Source organism: Sminthopsis crassicaudata, chromosome 3 (assembly GCF_048593235.1).
Source record: "Sminthopsis crassicaudata isolate SCR6 chromosome 3, ASM4859323v1, whole genome shotgun sequence".
Classification (NCBI taxonomy): domain Eukaryota; kingdom Metazoa; phylum Chordata; class Mammalia; order Dasyuromorphia; family Dasyuridae; genus Sminthopsis; species Sminthopsis crassicaudata.
The window spans coordinates 514985797-515006025 of NC_133619.1; the positions used below are offsets into that span (position 1 = coordinate 514985797).

Sequence of the window (20229 nt, forward strand, 5' to 3'; positions counted from 1 at the left end):
ATAGACAGAGAATTGACTCTAATTTATAAGAAATCAAGCCATTCTCCAATTGATAAATGGTCAAAGGATATGAACAGACAATTTTCAGATGATGAAATTAAAACTATTTCCACTCATATGAAAGAGTGTTCCAAATCACTATTGATCAGAGAAATGCAAATTAAGACACCTCTGAGATACCTACACACCTGTCAGATTGGCTAAGATGACAGGAACAAATAATGATGAATGTTGGAGGGGATGTGGGAAAACTGGGACACTGATGCATTGTTAGTGGAGTTGTGAAAGAATCCAACCATTCTGGAGAGCAATCTGGAATTATGCCCCAAAAGTTATCAAACTGCATACCCTTTGATCCAGCAGTGCTGCTATTGGGCTTATATCCCAAAGAAATACTAAAGAAGGGAAAGGGACCTGTATGTGCCAAAATGTGTGTGGCAGCCCTTTTTATAGTGGCTAGAAACTGGAAAATGAACAGATGTCCATCAATTGGAGAATGGTTGGGTAAATTATGGTATATGAAGGTTGTGGAATATTATCGCTCTGTAAGAAATGACCAGCAGGAGGAATACAGAGAGGCTTGGAGAAACTTACATCAACTGATGCTGAGTGAAATGAACAGAACCAGAAGATCGCCGTACATTTCAATACTGTATGAGGATGTATTCTGATGGAAGTGGAAATCTTCAACATAAAGAAGATCCAACTCACTTCCAGTTGATCAATGGTGGACAGAAATAACTACACCCAGAGAAGGAACACTGGGAAGTGAATGTAAATTGTTAGCACTACTGTCTATCTACCTAGGTTACTTATACCTTCGGAAGCTAATAATTAATGTGCAACAAGAAAATGATATTTACACACATATATTGTATCTAGGTTATATTGTAACACATGTAAAATGTATGGGATTGCCTGTCATCGGGGGGAGGGAGTGGAGAGAGGGGGGGATAATTTGGAAAAATGAATACAAGGGATAATATTATTTAAAAAATTACTCATGCATATATACTGTGGAAAAAATTCTAAATAAATTTTAAAAAAGTTAAAAAAAAAAAAAAGAAAGAAATTACCAACAGGAAGAATACAGAGAGGCTTGGAGAGACTTACATCAACTGATGCTGAGTGAAACTAGCAGAACCAGGAGATCATTATACACTTCAACAATGATACTATGTGAGGATGTATTCTGATGGAAGTGGATATCTTCAACATAGAGAAGAGCTAATCCAATTCCAATTGATCAATGATGGACAGAATCAGCTACACTCAGAAAAGGAACACTGGGAAATGAGTGTAAACTGTTAGCATTTTTTGTTTTTCTCCCCAGATTATTTTTACCTTTTGAATCCAATTCTTCCTTTGCAACAACAACAACAAAATTTGGTTCTGCACATATATATTGTACCTAGGATATACTATAAGATATTTAATATGTATGGGAATGCCTGCCATCTAGGGGAGGGGGTGGAGGGAAGGAAGGGAAAAATTCGGAACAGAAGGGAGTACAAGAGATAATGTAAAAAAAGAGAGAATTTAGCATTCCTTGTGGGCTGTTGTCCTACCTCTCTGTTCTCTGAACCTTGTATCTACAATAACTATCAGACTTTTCTATCACAATACTAAATTGAAATTGTTACAGTTTCCATAATTTCTATTTTAGCAACTAGTTCTTCTTTGTCAGTGAGAAAAAGGTCCAGAATAGCAATTCCATTTATGTCTGTCATCTGCCTTTTGAAGAATGAAATTATCTTCTTTGGGAAAAGGAACATCTAGGGATGGTTGGAATAGTCCATAACTACCAAATGATGTATAACTGACAAGCTGTTTCTTTTTTCTTTTGAATGCAGGAAAGATTTATTTTACTTTCTTGCAAGAATGGGTGACTAAGTGAGTAGACACACCTTTGAAACTCCCAAAGGCAGCATTTTATTTCCTATCCTGAAGCACAAACCCTTCCCCATATTCCTCATTAATTCAAAGTTACAGAAATTACAGGACATGAATCTCCACTCCTCATTACAGTCAGTTCCTGCCCCAAAGGAGCTTCCATTCTAGAAGTGTGGGAGGTAACTGAGGAGGATTAAGGGTAAAGAACAAAAGATTCTTTTCAATCTCAGGCCACCACCCTTCATTACAAAAGTCAGTTCCTGCTCTCAAAGAGCTTACATTCTTTTGGCAGAAGATAACCTTCATCCTTTATTATTTCTTGACGTTCTTGTGGGTTTTAGTTTTCTAATTTTAGTTTCATTTCTCCAATTTTCATAACTGTGGAAAACAAATGTCCATCCATTTCTCACAATTTAGTACATGATGGATAATTAATCCCTGAATTCTTTGCTAATTCTTTTGATAGGGCTGTAGTAGGAGTGAAACTTCCACTTGTAACATGTTCTTCCTCTTCCTGACAGGCTGTTTTCTGAACTCTTTATCCATGTTTTCTTTCTGTCCAAGTGGTCTCTAGTATATTGTGATGCTGTCATCACTTTTACTTCTGTTTCCCTTAATCTTTACCCAAATTTCCTGCATCCCACCATCCAAAACTTTCTTATGTGATTATATCTTCTTAATGTATATTGTTAGCCTACTACTTCCCTCTTTGTCTATCCTATTTGTCTTGAATAAGGCATGCTTTTCATTGATATATTCAAGGCATGATTCCCATACTCGTGAGTCTTAATGCATAACTGTGAAGCCAAATTTATCTCCTCCTGTTAGACTTTCTAGTTCATTTTGATTGCTATCCATATACTGTGTCCTGTTAACCATAGTTAGTGTTTTGGAAGGAGAAAGATAACATGATGAAAGACTAATCAGGAAGGTTAGACTTAAAAGGGCAGCCATTCAGCCTTGGGATTTGCTTTGATTAAATGGTCCTGGCCTCTGAATGTTAGTTTGCTAAGCATGATTAAGATCAGGTTTATTTCAGGCCAATCTGGAGTAGGTCTTCACAGGATCTTAAAACGGGGCTGTATCAGGACACAGCCACAGATGTTAATCCTAACATTTGGAAGTTAACTACTACTCCCCAGATGATCGCTTTGGCAGAGTGAGTCCAGCATTTCTCAAATACTAATGAGTAACTCACTTTGCCAGGGCAGAACAACAGAGAGAATTCTCCAAAGTTTTCCATACATTTGCATTATTATTCTTTTTTTGTATAGTAGGACCAAATGAAAATTTTTTTTGGCAGCTCTGGATTGAGTGGTTAGCCTTATGAAGAATAAACTTAACTGTACCCTCCTCATATGTAGTGAAGTGGAAAGGATGGTGGTTTTGAAGTTAGGAGATTTAATCCATTTCTGTCCTCAACTGCACATATAACCTGGGGCAAGTAATTTCAACCTTTCTAGGTCTCTGTTTCCTTATCAATAAAATATGGGAGTAAGGAGAATGATCTCCAAGGTCCATTCCAACAACCCTAATGCTTAGAGTCTTAAGAATATCTGCACTTTGAGGCAACTACATGGTGCAATGGACAGAGCACCAGCTCTGAAGTCATGAGGACCTGAGTTCAAATCTGACATCAGACACTTAATACTTCCTACTTGTGTCATTCTGGGCAAGTCAATTAAAGCCAATTGCCTCTCAAAAATAGCAAAATTAATTAATTAAAAAAGGATACCTGCACTTCAAATATATCCCTGAGGATGGCTGCTTGAAAGTTTGTAGGAACAGAAAATGGGGAATGGGCAAATTTCAGCCTATGGATAAGGTTTGTATTATATGTTGAAGATCAGAATAGGTTTGGTGGTGGGTAAGAGCTGGACCTTAGAGTGCACAGTTCCATTCCCAGGGAAGGGATACTATACTTTAACTCATTTGACACAATTGCTAAGTCCCACAGTAACACTGTTATATGACTTTTGGCTAAGTAGTACATACTGGTGCAGTAAAATGGCTGAGTTGAAGTCAGTAGACCTGAATTTGAGTCCAGTCTCAATCCCCTATGAGTTATGTGATAACAGTCACTTCTTTAACTTCTTTGAATCCCAAGTTGCCTTTTCTGCAAAAAGGGCATATTGTAATATTATATTCAACTAACAGGTGCTGCTATCTATATATTATAATGTACTTTTAAGAGATTTTTTTTTAAAAAGGAAAGCCTTTGTAAAGTGCTATATAAACGTGAGTTATTATTATGGATATACACTTAAGACACAGTACTTTCTCTATGAGTTTACAGTAGGATAAGATATCAGGGAAAGTAGCACTGCAGGGTGTAAAGAGCACCAGCCTTGGAGTCAAGGACACTGGGTTCAAATCCTGCCTTACTTATTACTTTGGTGACCATGGGCAAGTCATTTAACTTTTTAAACTTGTAAAATAAAGGGGATTAGACTAACTTTTAAAGTCTCTTTCAAATCCAACTCTGTGATCCTATGTTGCATCATTCACTGGTGTAAATAAAAAGTCAGATGTATCTTAGCAGATGACTTAATGAGTTGCTCTGGATCAAAACAATCATTGCCTAAAATTGATTTAGTTAGGATGAACATGGGGATGACAGTTACATACAGTCCATCACTGGTTCCTTATTCACATGGGGCTTTTCTAGCAAACTTTGAGGAACCAGTTCCTCACTTCATTCGAAAGCATTTATTAAGTACCTACAGTACACCTAGTACCATTCTATATACCTGGGCTACAAAGACAAAAAAATGCAACAGTTCCTGCCCTTAAGGAATTTGTAATCGACCATTTTGCAGGGAAATAATGTAGACACACACAAACTAATACAAAACACAGAACAAGTAAATACCAAACAATTTGAGTGGGAGAAGATCCAGGAGAAGTCTCATGGAAGAAGCTAATGACTATCTTTGATGTGTTGCTTTAAGGTTTGCAAAACACTTTACAAATAGACAATTATTATTATTATTTTAAATTTTAGGCTGGGGTTAAGTGAATTGCCCAGAGTAACACAGCTAGGAAGTGTTAAGTGTCTGAGGCCGGATTTGAACTTGGGTCCTCCTGAATTCAAGGCTGGTGCTCTATCCATTGCACCACCTAGCTGCCTCCCAAAAGACAATTATTTGATCTCATTTGATCCTCATAACAACTCTTGGAAGATTTTGTTGTTAGGTCGTTTTTCAGTTCGTTACGTACAACTCTTCATGACCCCATTTGGGGTTTTCTTGGCAAAGGACTTAAGAGGTTTGCCATTTCCTTCTCCAGCTCATTTTACAGATGAAGAAACTAATGCAAACAGGATTAAGAGACTTGCCCAGGATCACACAGCTAAGTGTCTGAGGCTGAATTTGAACTCAGAGAGAAGTATTCCTGACCTCAGGCCTGGTACTCTATCTACTTTACAACCTAGCTACCTCTTTGGGTGGGCAGGTACTTTTATTAAAGAAGTGGCAAATGAGCTTGAATGAGAGACTCCAAAAGGCAGAAGGCAGAAAGAGGGATAGTCAAATTCACAGGGCCATAGATTTTTTGTTTTGCTGGAAGGATCATTAGAGACCATGCAGTTCAACCTCTCATTTTGTAGCTGAGAATATTGTATCTGGAGCAGAATTTGAAACTAGGTTTCTCCTAGCTCTGCATCTGGCTCTCTGTCCATTATTGTCTAGAGGAGCAGAGGAAAGTGAAAATGGAAGGACTGGTTGAGGTGAGACAGCTAAGGATTTTGGATACACTAGAGGTTTCTGACTAAGGAAATGTCATGATGAAATCCTGTTTTAAGAAAATTAAACTGACAGTGGGATGGAGTATAGTTTGGATGAATAAGGCAACATTAAAAAAGATTATTAATTCTTATCCTACAAGTGAAGGATGGAGGTGCTGGAGGAGGGGAATGACTGTGAAAAGGAATGGAGGAGATGGATACAAGAGACTAAGAAGGAACAAAACAATCTTTGTGGTTGACTGCATCACTCATGAAGTATGAGTCCTGTAACATCTTCCCAATTTTTGGACACAGGAGTCACATTTACACCTACAGAGATATTGGAATCATAGAATTTTAGAGCTAGGATGGAACCTTGAAATACAAAATGTCAATGCTAGAAGGGACCATAAGGACCATTAGATAACTAAGGAAGTGCGGTGGAGACTTGGAATCTGAAAGATTTGAGTTCAAATTTCTGCTTAAGACATTTATTAGCTAGATGATCCTGGGCAAATCTGTCTGCCTCATTTTCCTACTTCATAAAATGGGGATAATAACAACACCTATCTCCCCAAGTTGTTAGAGGATAGAAATACTAGTTATTGCTGCTATTTGGAATATCATCCTTATTGGATAGTTGGGTAAACTGTTCCCCCAAATAGAGAAGTGTTATACCCCCAAATAAAAATCAGTCATGAGTTTCTTGAGTTCTTCATTCTATATCTAGTGACTTTCCTACTAAGTAATGCTAAATAATAATAATAATAATTTCACAACTACTCTGTCATGTATTGTGCTAAGATCTTTGACTTCTTTCCCAGTATTTTCTTTTTGAATACTGGGCTGCAGCACATTTCTTTTTCTTCTTATTCTGGAGCTCTACTCATTCTTCCTTCCCTTTCCTTCCCCCACCCAAAAAGGCTTTGCTTCATTCAGAAGGAAGCATTCTCTGCAGTCAATTGTTCAGGGAATATGGAAATAGCACATCCAATTACCCTTAGTGCTATGGTCAGGGAAGAAGAACAGTGGAAACAAAGACATCTGGAAGATTTTAATGAAGCTCAGGTTTGTTTGCTTACCCAGGCTGGATTGCTCTGAGATCTCAGCCATCTAATTCACTTTTTGCTACTAAAATCCTTCAGCACTTATTGGGGAAAGACCTGTTACACTTCCTGATGGCGTCCTAGAACATTGGGCTTACGTGCTGCTGAGGTCACATTCCATATGTTTCTCATACAAATGGTTATATTTGAAACCCACAACTAGGTGGGTTTCAGACACTGGCCAAAAAAGAAAAATGGAAGTTGCTTAACAAAAACCTTATCTGCTTGGGTCAAAAAAAAAAAAATCACCTTTGTAAGAGGCATGGTGGAAGCAGTTAGAAAAAGATCTGGGAGTCCTAGTGAATTATGGATAAAATGCTTTAGCAACCAAAAAGTGCTATAGTATGGGTATATATATATATATATATATGTATATAAAATCTATTACATAATAATAAATAATATAATAATAAATCTATTATTATTGGTTAATTTAAGTGAACAAATGTGTATCAAGTACCTATTATGTACAAGGTACATAAGCACTACATAAGCACTTGTACATAAGTACCTATTATGTACAAGGTACATAAGCACTAAAGATATTTTTTAAAAAATCAAACAGTTACTATCCAAGGAGCTTACACTGGAGACAGGAGGTATAGTAAGTAATTATAAAGTACATATAAAGTGATAAAAGAAAAAAACAAACAAAACAGCAACAGTGTGATATGGCAATCAAAGAAGCTACTACAAGGTTCATTTGTATTGAGAGAAGCAGAGTATTTAGCACTGGGGAGATAATAGTCTTGCTATGTATATACGGTCCTAGTTCTATTTTTAGACTCCAAATTTTAGTAAGATAATTGATAAGCTAGAGAATATCTAGAGGAAAGAAATGAGAATGGTAAAAGGCTATTAATTCATATGATATGAGGCTCATTGGAAGGATCTGTAAATATTTATTATAGAGAAAAGAAGATTAGTTGTCATCATCATCATTGTCATTATCATCATCATCATCATCATCTCGGAAAAGAAATCTTTGTTCATCTATAGGTTGGACTAAATGGTTTTGGGGGCAATCTCCAATTCTGAGAGTCTGTAATTCTGTAATACTACTGGACTCACCATTTGTCAAAGACCACAGAATATTTAGAGATTCTCTAGGGAAATCCCTCTTTTTTTAGGTGAGGCTCTAGTGGGGCAAACATCCCAGAGGTAGTTGTTATCATAGTTGGGACCAGAATCTAGGCTTTCTGGTTCCCAGGCTTGTATTCTTTTATACAAGCATTTACAAAGCATTTTTCTGTATGTTATTTCACTGGATGAAAGTATATGGATGGCAGATTAGAGGCAGCCACTCAGCTGAATTCTTTCAACATTCTCCTCCAAACAACTTTTTTAAAATTTATTTTTTTTAACTTTTTATTTTCAAAATATGTGCATAGTTTTCAACATTCATCCTTGCAAAAGTTTGTGTTCCAACTGGTTTTTCCTTCCTTTCCCCCCACCTTTTCCTTAGGCAGCAAGTAATCCAATATGTTAAACATGTGCAATTCTTCTATAAATAGTTCTGCAATTATCGTTCTGCACCAGAAAAATCAGATTAAAAAGGAAAACAAATGAGAAAGAAAACAAAAAAGCAAGCCAATAACAATAACAAAAAAGTGAAAATACTATGTTGTGATCCACACTGAGATCTCACAGTCCTCTCTCTGAGTGCAGATATCTCTCTTCATCACAAGACCATTGGAACTGGCCTGAATTCACCTTATTGTTAAAAAAGACCTACATAAATCAGAATTGATCATAGCATAATAATCTTACTGTTGTCATGTACAATGATCTCCGGGTTCTGTTCAATTCATTTAGCATCAATTCATGTAGATCTCTCCAAGCCTCTCTGAAATTATGCTGCTGATTGTTTCTTATAGAACAATAATATTCCATAACATTCATGTGCCATAACTTATTCAGCCATTCTCCAACTGATGGGCATCTGCTCAGGTTTAAAAAGGGGTACTACAAACATTTTTGCACATGTAATTCTTTTTTCCCTTTCTTATGATCTTTTTGAGATACGGGCCTAGTAGAGATACTGCTGGATGAAAGACAATTTGATAGCCTTTGGGCATAGCTTCATATTGCTCTCCAGAATGGTTGGATCAATTCACAACTCCACCAACAATGCATCAGTGTCCCGCTTTTCCCATATCCCCTCCAACATTCATCATTATCTTTTCCTATCATCTTAGCCAATCTGAGAGGAATCAAACAACTTTTTAAAAGAATGTCTCAAATAAAATTTTGGAGTTAAGTGACTTGCTCAGTCACTCAGCTAATATCCGAGGCTGCACTGGAACTCAAATCTTCTTAACTATTTTATCTATCATGCCACACAGCAGTCTTCCAAGTCTCTGAAGGACTATCATATATAGAGGAATTAGATTCTTCTAGTTATGAAGGGCAGAATTAGAGCTAACAGGGAAAAGCTGCAGTGGCTGATTTGATCTTAAAGTAAACTTGGTAACAAATATCCAAATATAAAATGGGCTGCCTTGGGAGAAATATCAAATGAGATAAAATCCATAAAAAGTGCTTAACACAATGATTGGCACATAGTAGGTGCTAGATAAATGCTTATTTTCTTCCTCTTCCTTTCCTCTCATAGTGGATATTCCTCCTTGAGGGTCCTCAAGTCAAAGTTGGTAGATCATTTTTAGGCATGTTTTTTCTGGGACCAAAAGCACTGGAATGATCAAAAATGAGTTGGTGGATTCCAGAAAAAGTTGAAGAGACTTAACATGAACTGATATAAAATGAAATGAGCAGAAACAGGAGAACATTATACACAGTAAGGGTAACACTGTATAATGATCAACTCTGAATTACTTATCTCTTCTTAGCAATACAATGATCCATGACAATCTCAGTGGACTCATGATGGAAATGCTATTCACATCTAGAGAAAGAACTGATATAGTCTGAATGCAAATCAGAAACATACTATTTTTCACTTTATTTTTTCATGCTTTTTTTCTTTTGCTCTTTCTTATTTCAAAAAGTGACTAATATAGAAATGTTTTATATGATTATACTATATAATCTATATCAAATTGCTTAGTGTCTTAGAGAGGGGGAGGGAAAGTAAGGAAGGAAAATTTGGAACTCAAAAATTTTTAAAAATGAATGTTAAATTTTGTCTTTACAAACACTATTAAAATGGTCAAAGACAAGAATAGTCAGTTTTTAAAAGAAGAAATAGAAGCTCTCTGTAGTCATATGAAAAATGCACTAAATTACTTTTGATTAGAGAAAGGCAAATTATAAAACCTTTGAAGTAACACCTCATACCTTTCAGAAATGAAAAATACTGGATGTGATATGGAAAATACTAATGAATTACTGGTAGAGTTGTGAATTGGTCCAACCATTTCTGGAAAACAAGTTGGAATTATGCTCAAATGGCCATAAAACTGTGTATACCTTTTGATCCTGCAATACTGTTATTGTATTCCAAAGAGATCAAAGAAAAAGGAAAAGGACCTATATGTAAAAAAATATTTATAGCTTTTTTTTTGTGGTGCCAAAGAATTGGAAATCAATTGGGGAATGTATGAACAAGTTGTGGTATATGATAGTGATGGAGTACTATTATACCATGAGAAATGATGTGTTTGGTAGTTTCAGAAGAAGCTGGCAATACCTATATGAATTGATGCAAAGTGAAGTGAGAGTAATTGGGGGATTATTGTGGACAATAACAGCAATGTTGTAATGAAGATTAACTGTGCAAGACTTGGTTATGCTGATCAATACAATAATCTAAGATAGTTTCAAAGAACTCATGATGAAAAAATGGTATCCACATCCAGAGAGAGAACTGATGAACTAAGTGCAAACTTAAATGTAATTTTCTCACATTCTTTTGCTTTTTGTGTGTGTTATGATTGACATAGAAATGTTTTGCCTGATTTCACATATATAATTGATATTACGTTTATGCCTTCTCTATAGGTGTATTAAAGAAATTTGGAACCCAAAATTTAAAAAAAAAAAAAAAAAGACTGTTGAAAATAAATAATAAATTTTAAAAAGAAAGTACACGAACAGGTGGGTATGTAATAAGCAAAAAATAACAGGGACTTTATAGAATGTGATTTGACATGGAAGCAGATCTTCATATCTGATATGTTCATATCTGAGGGCAGGAGAGTCATGACAATAACTGGCCTTTTTAATTGCATGTTAAATTTTTCAAAGTGTTTCATATAAATAGGGTGTCCCAAAAACCTTAGTGCTCTTAAAAAAGTTAGGATTGTATTAAGCCTTTTGGAATATCCTGCATTTTTATATTATTTATTATTATAATCTGAATTAGACTAGATAACACTTGAAGTCCTTTCCCACTCTCAGATTCTCTTCTTTTGTGAAGGCTGAATTATGAATTCAGTCAAATTCAATACCAACTTGAATTCTAAATTAATAAATAAAATTGAATTTGTTCTGGCTTTGTAAAAATGAGAGTGAATTTCAATATATTTGTGATGGAGACAGCCATCTACATCCAGAAAGAAGATCAAGGGGACTAAATGTGGATTATAACATAGTATTTCACATTTTTTGTTGTTTGCTTGCTTTTTTTTCCTTTTTTCCCTTTTTTGATTTGATTTTTCTTGTACAACCTTATAATTGTATAAATATGTTTAGAAGAACTGCACATGTTTAAACTATATTCCATTACTAGCTACTGTCTAGGGGGGAAGAAGGGGAAGGAGAGAGAAAATTTTGGAACACAAGGTTTTGCAAGGGTGAATGTTGAAAACTATTTTTGCATGTGATTTAAAAATAAAAAGCTATTATTAGTTTTAAAAATAATAAAAATGAGAGTTGGAGGAACAGCTGCAGGTTTTTTATTTTCAAATTCAGAGTTTTAGACTAAATTATCTCACTGAATTGAAAATTATGTTAAGTATAAGACTTATCATTCTAGATATGTCAGGCTGGCATAGAAGTTATTTATTCTACTTCTGACCTCTTTACTGAGTGCTACTCCTGAACTTCCAAGTTTCTGTTTGTCTTTTTCTTAGGATGTCCCACTGACAGGCAAACTCAATATGTCTTAAATAGATCTCTTATCCTTCTTCCCCAACTGGTGATGTCTCCCAGGATTCCAGATTTATGCTGGAGCCAGTAATTCTAACCCATGGGAGCATCCAAACTTTGGAAAATGGCTAAGGTTACAAACAAATCAGGGCTCAATTTATTGTTTGGGGGGTTTTTCTTTTTTGATTGCCAAAACTTAAGAAAGTAATGGTAAAAAAAAAATACTGATAATGAAGGTTAAACTTTAAGGATGTCCTGCATACATTCCCACTTAGCCCTGTCAGTTAAGCATTTTACCAATGCCCCCTCACTAAGGACCTTTGGTCACTTTGGATCCTCCTTCTTCTGTGTCCTTCCTTCATTTGGTCCTTATATCATAAGATTATAGATTTAAGGACTGAAAGGACCTTTAAGGTCAGAATTCCTTCTAACAATGCAGACATGCAACTATTCTGCAACCTATAATTTTAAGAGTGCCTGAGACACTGAAGGGTTAAATTTTCCCAGATTCCAAAAGCCAGTAGGTTGTGAAAGTTGTACTTAAATTCAGTTATTCCAGGCTACAAAGGAAGCTATCCACTAGACTATGATGTCTCCCTTCAATTACTTCTGACATAGATTACCACAAATAGTTTCTACCTAGTCTCTGTGACTACCTTTCTTACCAGTCCTGGGTTTTCAGTAAGGTTTACAAAGTATTTTCTTTTTTCTTCCTTTTAAAGTGTAAAAAATTATATAAAAACTATATATTTCGTATACAATTATTTAATTTTAAAATCTCATTTTATCCTATGACCTACAAAGATACATAGTACAACTATAATGATTCCCACTTGTACAGATATGGAAATTGATGTTCAGAAAGATGAGGTGGCTTGCTTAAGGTCACACAAATTACAAGTGGCAAACACTGAATGATTATTATATATAGATATATTTGGAAATAAAATGTTTGTGCTAAATAAACAGAGGTAGAGAGAGATTTAACACAGGTTAACATTATGGAGATCCAGTATATGGAATTTAGAATTTCCTATTTCTAATCCATCACTAAAGTACCATATATTTTCAGACCTTTTAAAATAGATAAATTTTAGGATTATAAGGCATACATTCAGTCATGATTCTCTATCTCTTTGGCCATATGGACTTTCACATGCTACTTCAGCTCTCAAGGGCCTCAGATTTCTTGGTTAAAAATGAGGGGTTCGGGCATCTAGGTGGTGCAGTGGATAGAGCACCAGCCCTGAATTCAGGAGGACCTGAGTTCTAATCTGGTCTCAGACACTTAACACTTCCTAGCTGTGTGACCCTGGGCAAGTCACTTAACCCTAGCCTCAGGGGGGAGAAAAAATGAGGGGGTTGGACTAAATGATGTCTAATTTTCCTACTTTTTTCAAGAACTCAATAAATCTGACCACAGGACAATTGCTAGAACAATTAGCAGAACCTTTGCCTTGGTCAAAAGCCACTATTTCTTTATTATCTTCTAAAGGACTTCATGTTAACAGAATGATATCATCTTGTGGTGGGGAAAAATCAGAGTCCTCAAGAACAAAGGAAACCAACCAACCAACCAACCAAAATACCTGAAGCCTAGTATAGTATCTGGGGCACAGCAGGTACATGTTGATTGATTGATAAAGCCAAGTTCTAAATTTAAGTCTTACCTCCATACAATATTGATCATCAGTACTCCAGAAGCATCATTTCACATACTTCTCCACATGATTATTCCCCAATGATTCCATACTCTCTAGCTATCCCATCCTCATACTTGATGTGTGCGATGGTCTCCTTATTACTTTTGCTTTTAACAGATCAAAGATCTGAACTGCTTTCCTAGAAGTGACAAACTGAAGCTCTTGGGCACCATTTTGTTCTCCATATGTGCTCTTTTAACCTAAGGAAGGACTCTATGGATCGGACTTCATTATGTCAGTAATGAAAGCAAAAATGAGAACAATCCGATTTGGGGATTCAAGGAAAAGGACGCTCATTTGAAATGAAAAGAATGTCCAAAGTGCTCAACACATTAAAAGTGAGCAAGGCCACTGGTTCATTTTGCTGTTTTTAATACTAGTGGGTTATAGCACTCATAACGAAATCAGGGTTCATACTTGGCAAATCATAGCAGAACTTAATAGTTGGAAACTCTTGGAGGTGAAGACAAGTTAGATAGTGTGTCTGGATTTACAACCCCTTTCCCCCCACCATGCCCCCATAAAAGAGTTTATTCTCATTATTACTTCTACTTTAAGGAATTATCTGAGATCTTAGCTTGAATAATTACTGATTATCATCAGCTAATCATCTGAGATTTCTTAGCACTTAAGTGAACCTGAAAGATGTTAACATATATAAATAACTAGGAGTATTATACATATCTGGAACTGGGTCTTTTATTTTTGTTTGAAATGTATTTTTTTTTTTTTTTTTTTGGCTAATGATCATGGAATTCATCAATGCCAACTCATTGGGTTCAGCTAATGGAAAACATTTTTTGTGGGAGGAGTCAACACTGCTTCTTCATTATTTAATGCATATTTTTGCCTTTTGGTCTCTCTGCTGTGGTACAGAGAAGCAGGGAATTTTAGAATTTTAGAGCTAAGAAAGATCATCTGGCCTAAAACCCTCATTTTGCAGTTGAAGAAACTGAAGCCCAGAGCCTTTCATCCTTTCTTTTTTTAGCCAATAGGGGATAACTGAATGCTCCTCTTTAGCTACCTTTGGGAAGAGATGTGCAAACATGTAGAAGGTGCTGGTCTGTGATTTTATTTTATTTTAAAAATTTTTTACAATTAGTAATTTGTTTTTTAATACATATTGCTTTATGAATCATGGGAGAGAAAAATCAGAACAAAAGGGAAAAAAACTATAGGAGAGATTAAAAAAACAAAAAAGAAATGAGCATAGCATGTTGATTTATATTCAGTCTCCTTAGATCTTTTTCTGGATGCAGATGGCATTTTCTGTTCAAAGTCTATTGGGATTGCCTTGGATCGCTGATCCACTGAGAAGAACCAAGTCTTTGATCATGTGACTATTTTTTAAAAATTATTTTTTTATTCTTGGCCCTAAAAAAGTTATGATCAGTTAGTTTAACCATGATCATGTTGTCATGATCAGTTAGTACTTTTGATGCTTTATGATTCTGTGAATTTATTTAAATTTCAGGTCAACTTGAAGTTGTTTTCATAATCAGACTTATTTGAGTGAAATTACAACATATTAGATCCAGTGCTGGGTAAGGTAATATTTTGTTCTCTCTGATCTCAATAGTAGCTAAGAGGAAGCAAGATTCATGAAACTGATATAATCCTCTTTGGCTTGGGGATCTTATGGATCAAGATGTTCTACAACTAGGAAGTTCTTATACAGGCAGACATTTAACAGAACTCAAAGAAACCAAGATCCAGATCCCGAATGCAAGCACCTTCAGGGCAGTGATTATGTTTTGTTTTGTTTTTTTCTTGGTATCCACAGGACCTAGCATAGTGTTTGGTACATAGTAAGTATTTTGTAAATATTTATTGAGCAATACTTGAAATGATCAGTCTTAGAATATGAAGAAACCTCAAAGAACAAGTACAACCAGTATCTGAAAAGAAATCCCTACGCCAATTTTTCTGCCAAATGGTACAATGGAAGGAGCCTGTTTGGAGTCAGGAAGAAGTAGGTTTGAATCCTACCTCAAAGCCTAAGTAGCTGAAGTTATGTTAGTCAGTTAATCCCTCCAGATACCTGATTCTTTTTTTTTTTTTTTCCCTGAGGCTGGGGTTAAGTGACTCGCCCAGAGTTACACAGCTAGGAAGTGTTAAGTGTCTGAGACCAAATTTGAACTCGGGTCCTCCTGAATTCAAGGCTGGTGCTCTATCCACTGCGCCACCTAGCTGCCCCCAGATACCTGATCCTTAATCTCTAAAATCACGATATTAATAGCAACAGCATCACAGAGACTTTATTATGAGGCTCCAGCGTGATAATGAATGAAAAAGGATTTTGCCAACCTGAAAGCCTCTAGAACTGTCAGCTATTATTATTGGAATTATCCAGCCTCCACTTGCAAATCTTTAGTGATAGAGGATTGAACTGATCATAATTATCATCATAATCATAAAAAACTAACATGTAGCACTTATTATGTTATATATACTATGTGTCAAGCACTGTGCTAATTGCTTTACAATTATCATCTCATTTGATCCTCAGAACCACTCTGGGAAGAAGGTGCTATTCTTATCTCCATTTTACAGAGGAAACTGAAGCACCACAATATTAAGTGGCTTGTCCAGGATCACACAGCTAGTAAATGTCTGAACTCAATCCTTCCCAACTCTGGGTCCAAATGGAGGAAGCTCATCTCTTTTCCACAGCTCTAATCATTAAGAGAAGAAAAGGAAGAGGAAGAAAGGAGAGAGGAGGATAGAAGCATTTATACAGTATCTACTATAGGCCAGGTACCATGTTAAGTGCATTTATAGATGTGATTTATGTAGATCCAGCCGAAATCTGCCTCTCTGTAAGATCCATCTTTTGCTTCTAGTTGTATAGTATGTGTTTGTAGGGGAAGGAGATAGGACAAACAGGAAAAGTCAAATTCTCTTTATATTTATTTTTTCATGTAAATAGTTTTTTATTTTTTCAAACTGAATGTAAAGATAGGTTTCAACATTCATTTTTTAAAATAAGATTTAACAAAAATTTTCTCTCTTTCCCTTCCCCAAGATGGCAAGCAATCTGTTATAGTCTGTACATGTACAATCATGTTAAACATTTCCACATTAGTAGTGTTGTGAAAGAAGAAACAAACAAAAGAGGAGTTTTGCTTTTTTAGCAAGTGAAAAAAATTTGCTTCCAACTGCCCTCAGATTCTATCAGTTCTTATTCTAGATGTGGATAGCCAGTTTTCATCATGAATCTTTGTGAATCATTGTGATCTAAATCCCTTTTTAGAAGAGATTCTTCCTTGGAGACATCTATCATGTCCTTCGTTACCTTTTCCAAGTGACACTACCACCCAATCCCTGCCAATTTGGTATCTGATACCATCTACCATCCATGGGTGCAATGGGTACCTTCCCTGCATGATTCTGGTTGTTCTTCACAGATACTTCAGTTTCTCTGTCTTCTTTCTCACCTAGAACTAAACCCAATACTCCAAACATGGTCTAAGCAGGTTAGAAACTATAAGGAGGATCACCTCCTTCAAGGTAGGATGAGGCAGACGAATCACAGCACTGAAAGAGCACCAAAAGGAGAAAGGATGATCTCTGCAGTAAAAGTAGGGTCTCATATAGAATCCCTACAGGGAAGCATGAGAGATATAAATCTAAGATCAAGGTCATTCTGGATTAAGGGCTAGCTAGTGAGTCACTAGTTGGTTATCTCAATGAGTTGTAATCTACTGTTCTGTGACCACAGATATGTTTTGATGCTGTCCAGTTTATTTTGCAGTCCCTTCAACTGGAGAACTTTGTGGCCTCTCTGCTCTTCATAGCAATGGTTTAATCTATGTGGTTCCTCAATGGTAAGAGTCAGCTGCTTAGAATAAAACACAGTGGGCTATTATTAGTATTAGGGAGACAGGGAAGGAAGGAGGAAGGAAAACATCAGTACTACTTTTTTTTTTCCCTTGCCTTTCCACCTTTTTTTTAAAAAAATAGCTTTTTATATACAAAACATATGAATAGGTAATTTTTCAACATTGACCCTTGCAAAAATTTCTGTTTCAACTTTTCCCCTCCTTCCTTCCACCTCCTCCCCTAGATGGCAGGTAGTCCCCTACATATTAAATATGTTAAAAGTATATGTTAAATACAATATATGTATATATATTTATACAGTTATCTTATTGCACAAGAAAGATCAGATTTAGAAAGAAGGTAAAAATAATCTGAGAAGAAAAAATAAAAATTCAAGCAAACAATAACAGAAAGAGTGGAAATGTTATGTTGTGGTCCATACTCATTTCCCAGTGTTCTTTCTCTGGTATAGCTTGGTTCTGTTCATTAAAGATCAATTAGAACTGATTTAGATCCTCCCATTGTTGAAGAGAGCCATGTCCATCAGAATTGATCATCATGTATGTAGTATTGTTGTTGAAGTGTATAATGATCTCCTGGTTCTGCTCATTTTCCTCAGCATCAGTTCATATATATATATATATATATATGAACCTATCTCCAAGCCGCTCTGTATTCATCCTGCTGGTCATTTCTTATAGAATAATAATATTCTATAACATTCATATACCACCATTTATTCAGCCATTCTCCAATTGGTGAGCATCCTTTCAATTTCCAGTTTCTAGCCACTATGAAAAGGGCTGTCACAAACATTTTTTGCAACATCAGTACTACTTTTTAATATAACTTTTATAAATGCACTTATTTTGAATGCCCTTTTTAGGAGAATAATCACAAGAACATTATATAAACTGAGTTGGGCTTTAATTGTTCTTCAAAGCAATTTCCAGATATGGATATGATAGTAAAGACCTGTAATCCTTGTTACTGGGGAAGTTGAGCCTACTGGATCAATAGGGATTGGGAGTTCCAAGTTATGAGGGCTTTGCTGATGAGGTCTGAACTAAGGAAGTTTGGCATCAATAAAGTGACCTTTCAATATGGGAAATGGTCAGGCTGCCTATGAAGGGTCACGTTGGTTCCCCTCAGAAATGGTAAAGTTCAGAATGGGACTCAGCCTGTGAATAGCTCTTGCACTTCCAGTGTGAAAAAGATGGGAAGATCTAGTTTAAAAAAAAAAAATTAAAGCTAATTCAAGGAGATATGCTAACCCTAACCTTGTCTCTTTTTCTTACTACATCTGTATCTCTAAGCAGGAATGTTATTCTTGCTAATTATTATATTTTCATTGTGAAGCATTTATACTTCAGAGATCAGCAAATTTGTAAAATTCAAAGTGTGCTGTATACATCTGTACATCTACCCTCACTCTTCATGCCGGCTATTTGTTAAACATTTACCCACAGACAGTGTTTCCAGGGCTATGTAGAAGCAAATGACATTGATAACCCCGAGTTATTAGTGATTATCAGCCATTAAAGATAATGGTTATAATAGTTAACATTTACATAGCATTTATTATGTGCCTATGGGCACTGTGCTGAGCACTTTACAAATTTTATTTTGTATGATCTTCATAACAATGAGGTAGATGCTATTATCTCCATTTTATAGTTGTGGAAATGAGACAGACAGTGATGAAGTGACTTGTTTTGGGTCATACAGCTTGTTTCTGAAGCTGGATTTGAATTCAGGTCTAGAATTCTTATCTGCGGCAATTATATTCATTAGGATAGACTTACTATAACAGGGAAGCTGATTCACACACACACACACACACACACAGTTGAGTTTCAAGAAAAAAAAATATTTTGAATGGTCTCTAAGATATAGTGATATCAAAGACTTAAAGCTGGAAGGGATACTTATATGTCACCCAGTACAAAATCCTTAGTTTAGAAGAAAATTGAGATGTAGAAAGATGTGACTTGACAAATGTCACACAGCAGGAAGTGTCAGGATTAGAAACCAGTCTGGAGTCTTCAACCTCCAACTCTACTTACATCTTAAATAATCACTTCAATTAGCAATTCTGACAGATTGAAAGGAGGGACACAGAGCTGGGAGATCTGGGTATGAATGTGACCTAAAACAAGCTAGCAGTATAACAATGGGCAAGTCACATGACCTTTCAACTCTTGTTTCTTCCTTTCCAAAATGGGGATGATAACACTGGCTCTGCTGAGCTCTCTTAGCTCCAGCATTTTCTCTGGCTATCTCCCTCCTTGTGGCTTCTCAGGCTTTCTTTAGGTCCCAGCTAAAATCTTCTTTCATAAGAAGCCTTTCCCAACCCCTCAATTCTAGTGCCTTTCCTCTCTGGATTATTTCCTATTTATATTGCTTGTCTGTACAAATGTGTTAGTTTGTCTTTTTGTTGTTGTTGATATAGTTGGGATTAAGTGACTTGCCCAGGGTCACAAAGCTAGGAAGTGTTATGTGTCTGAGTCCACATTTGAACTCAGGTCCTCCTGACTTCAGGGCTGGTGCTCTACCCATTGTGCCACCAATCTGCTCCTGTTTGTTTATCTTGCCCATTACACTGTGCATTCCTGGAAGGAAGAGACTGCCTTCAGCTTTTTTTTGGTATCTCCAGTATTTAGCACAGCGCCTGGTACAAAGGAGGCATTTAATAAATGCTGACCTCAAAGGGTTGTTATATTACTTTGCCTGTGATTATTGATTAATGCATCTTAAATTTCTACCATTAGAATTGTTTCTCTGATTTAAGTTCTGATCTTTTACCTAGACCCCTTTAATGAAAATTCTCAAATGGATGTCTATTCATGTTGTTTAAAATTCAGTTTACTTTTTTGGGGGGGTGATTATTTTTTAAAATTAATTTTATAATTATAACTTTTTTTTTGACAGT

At 35.9% G+C, this 20229-nt stretch overlaps 1 long non-coding RNA gene across 3 annotated transcripts in view; it reads right to left on the bottom strand.

Annotated features, from left to right (window-relative positions):
* Window positions 1-20229, bottom strand: part of LOC141563275 (uncharacterized) — a 72757-nt gene that overhangs the window by 40696 nt on the left and 11832 nt on the right. The gene's annotated exons all lie outside the window — the stretch shown is intronic.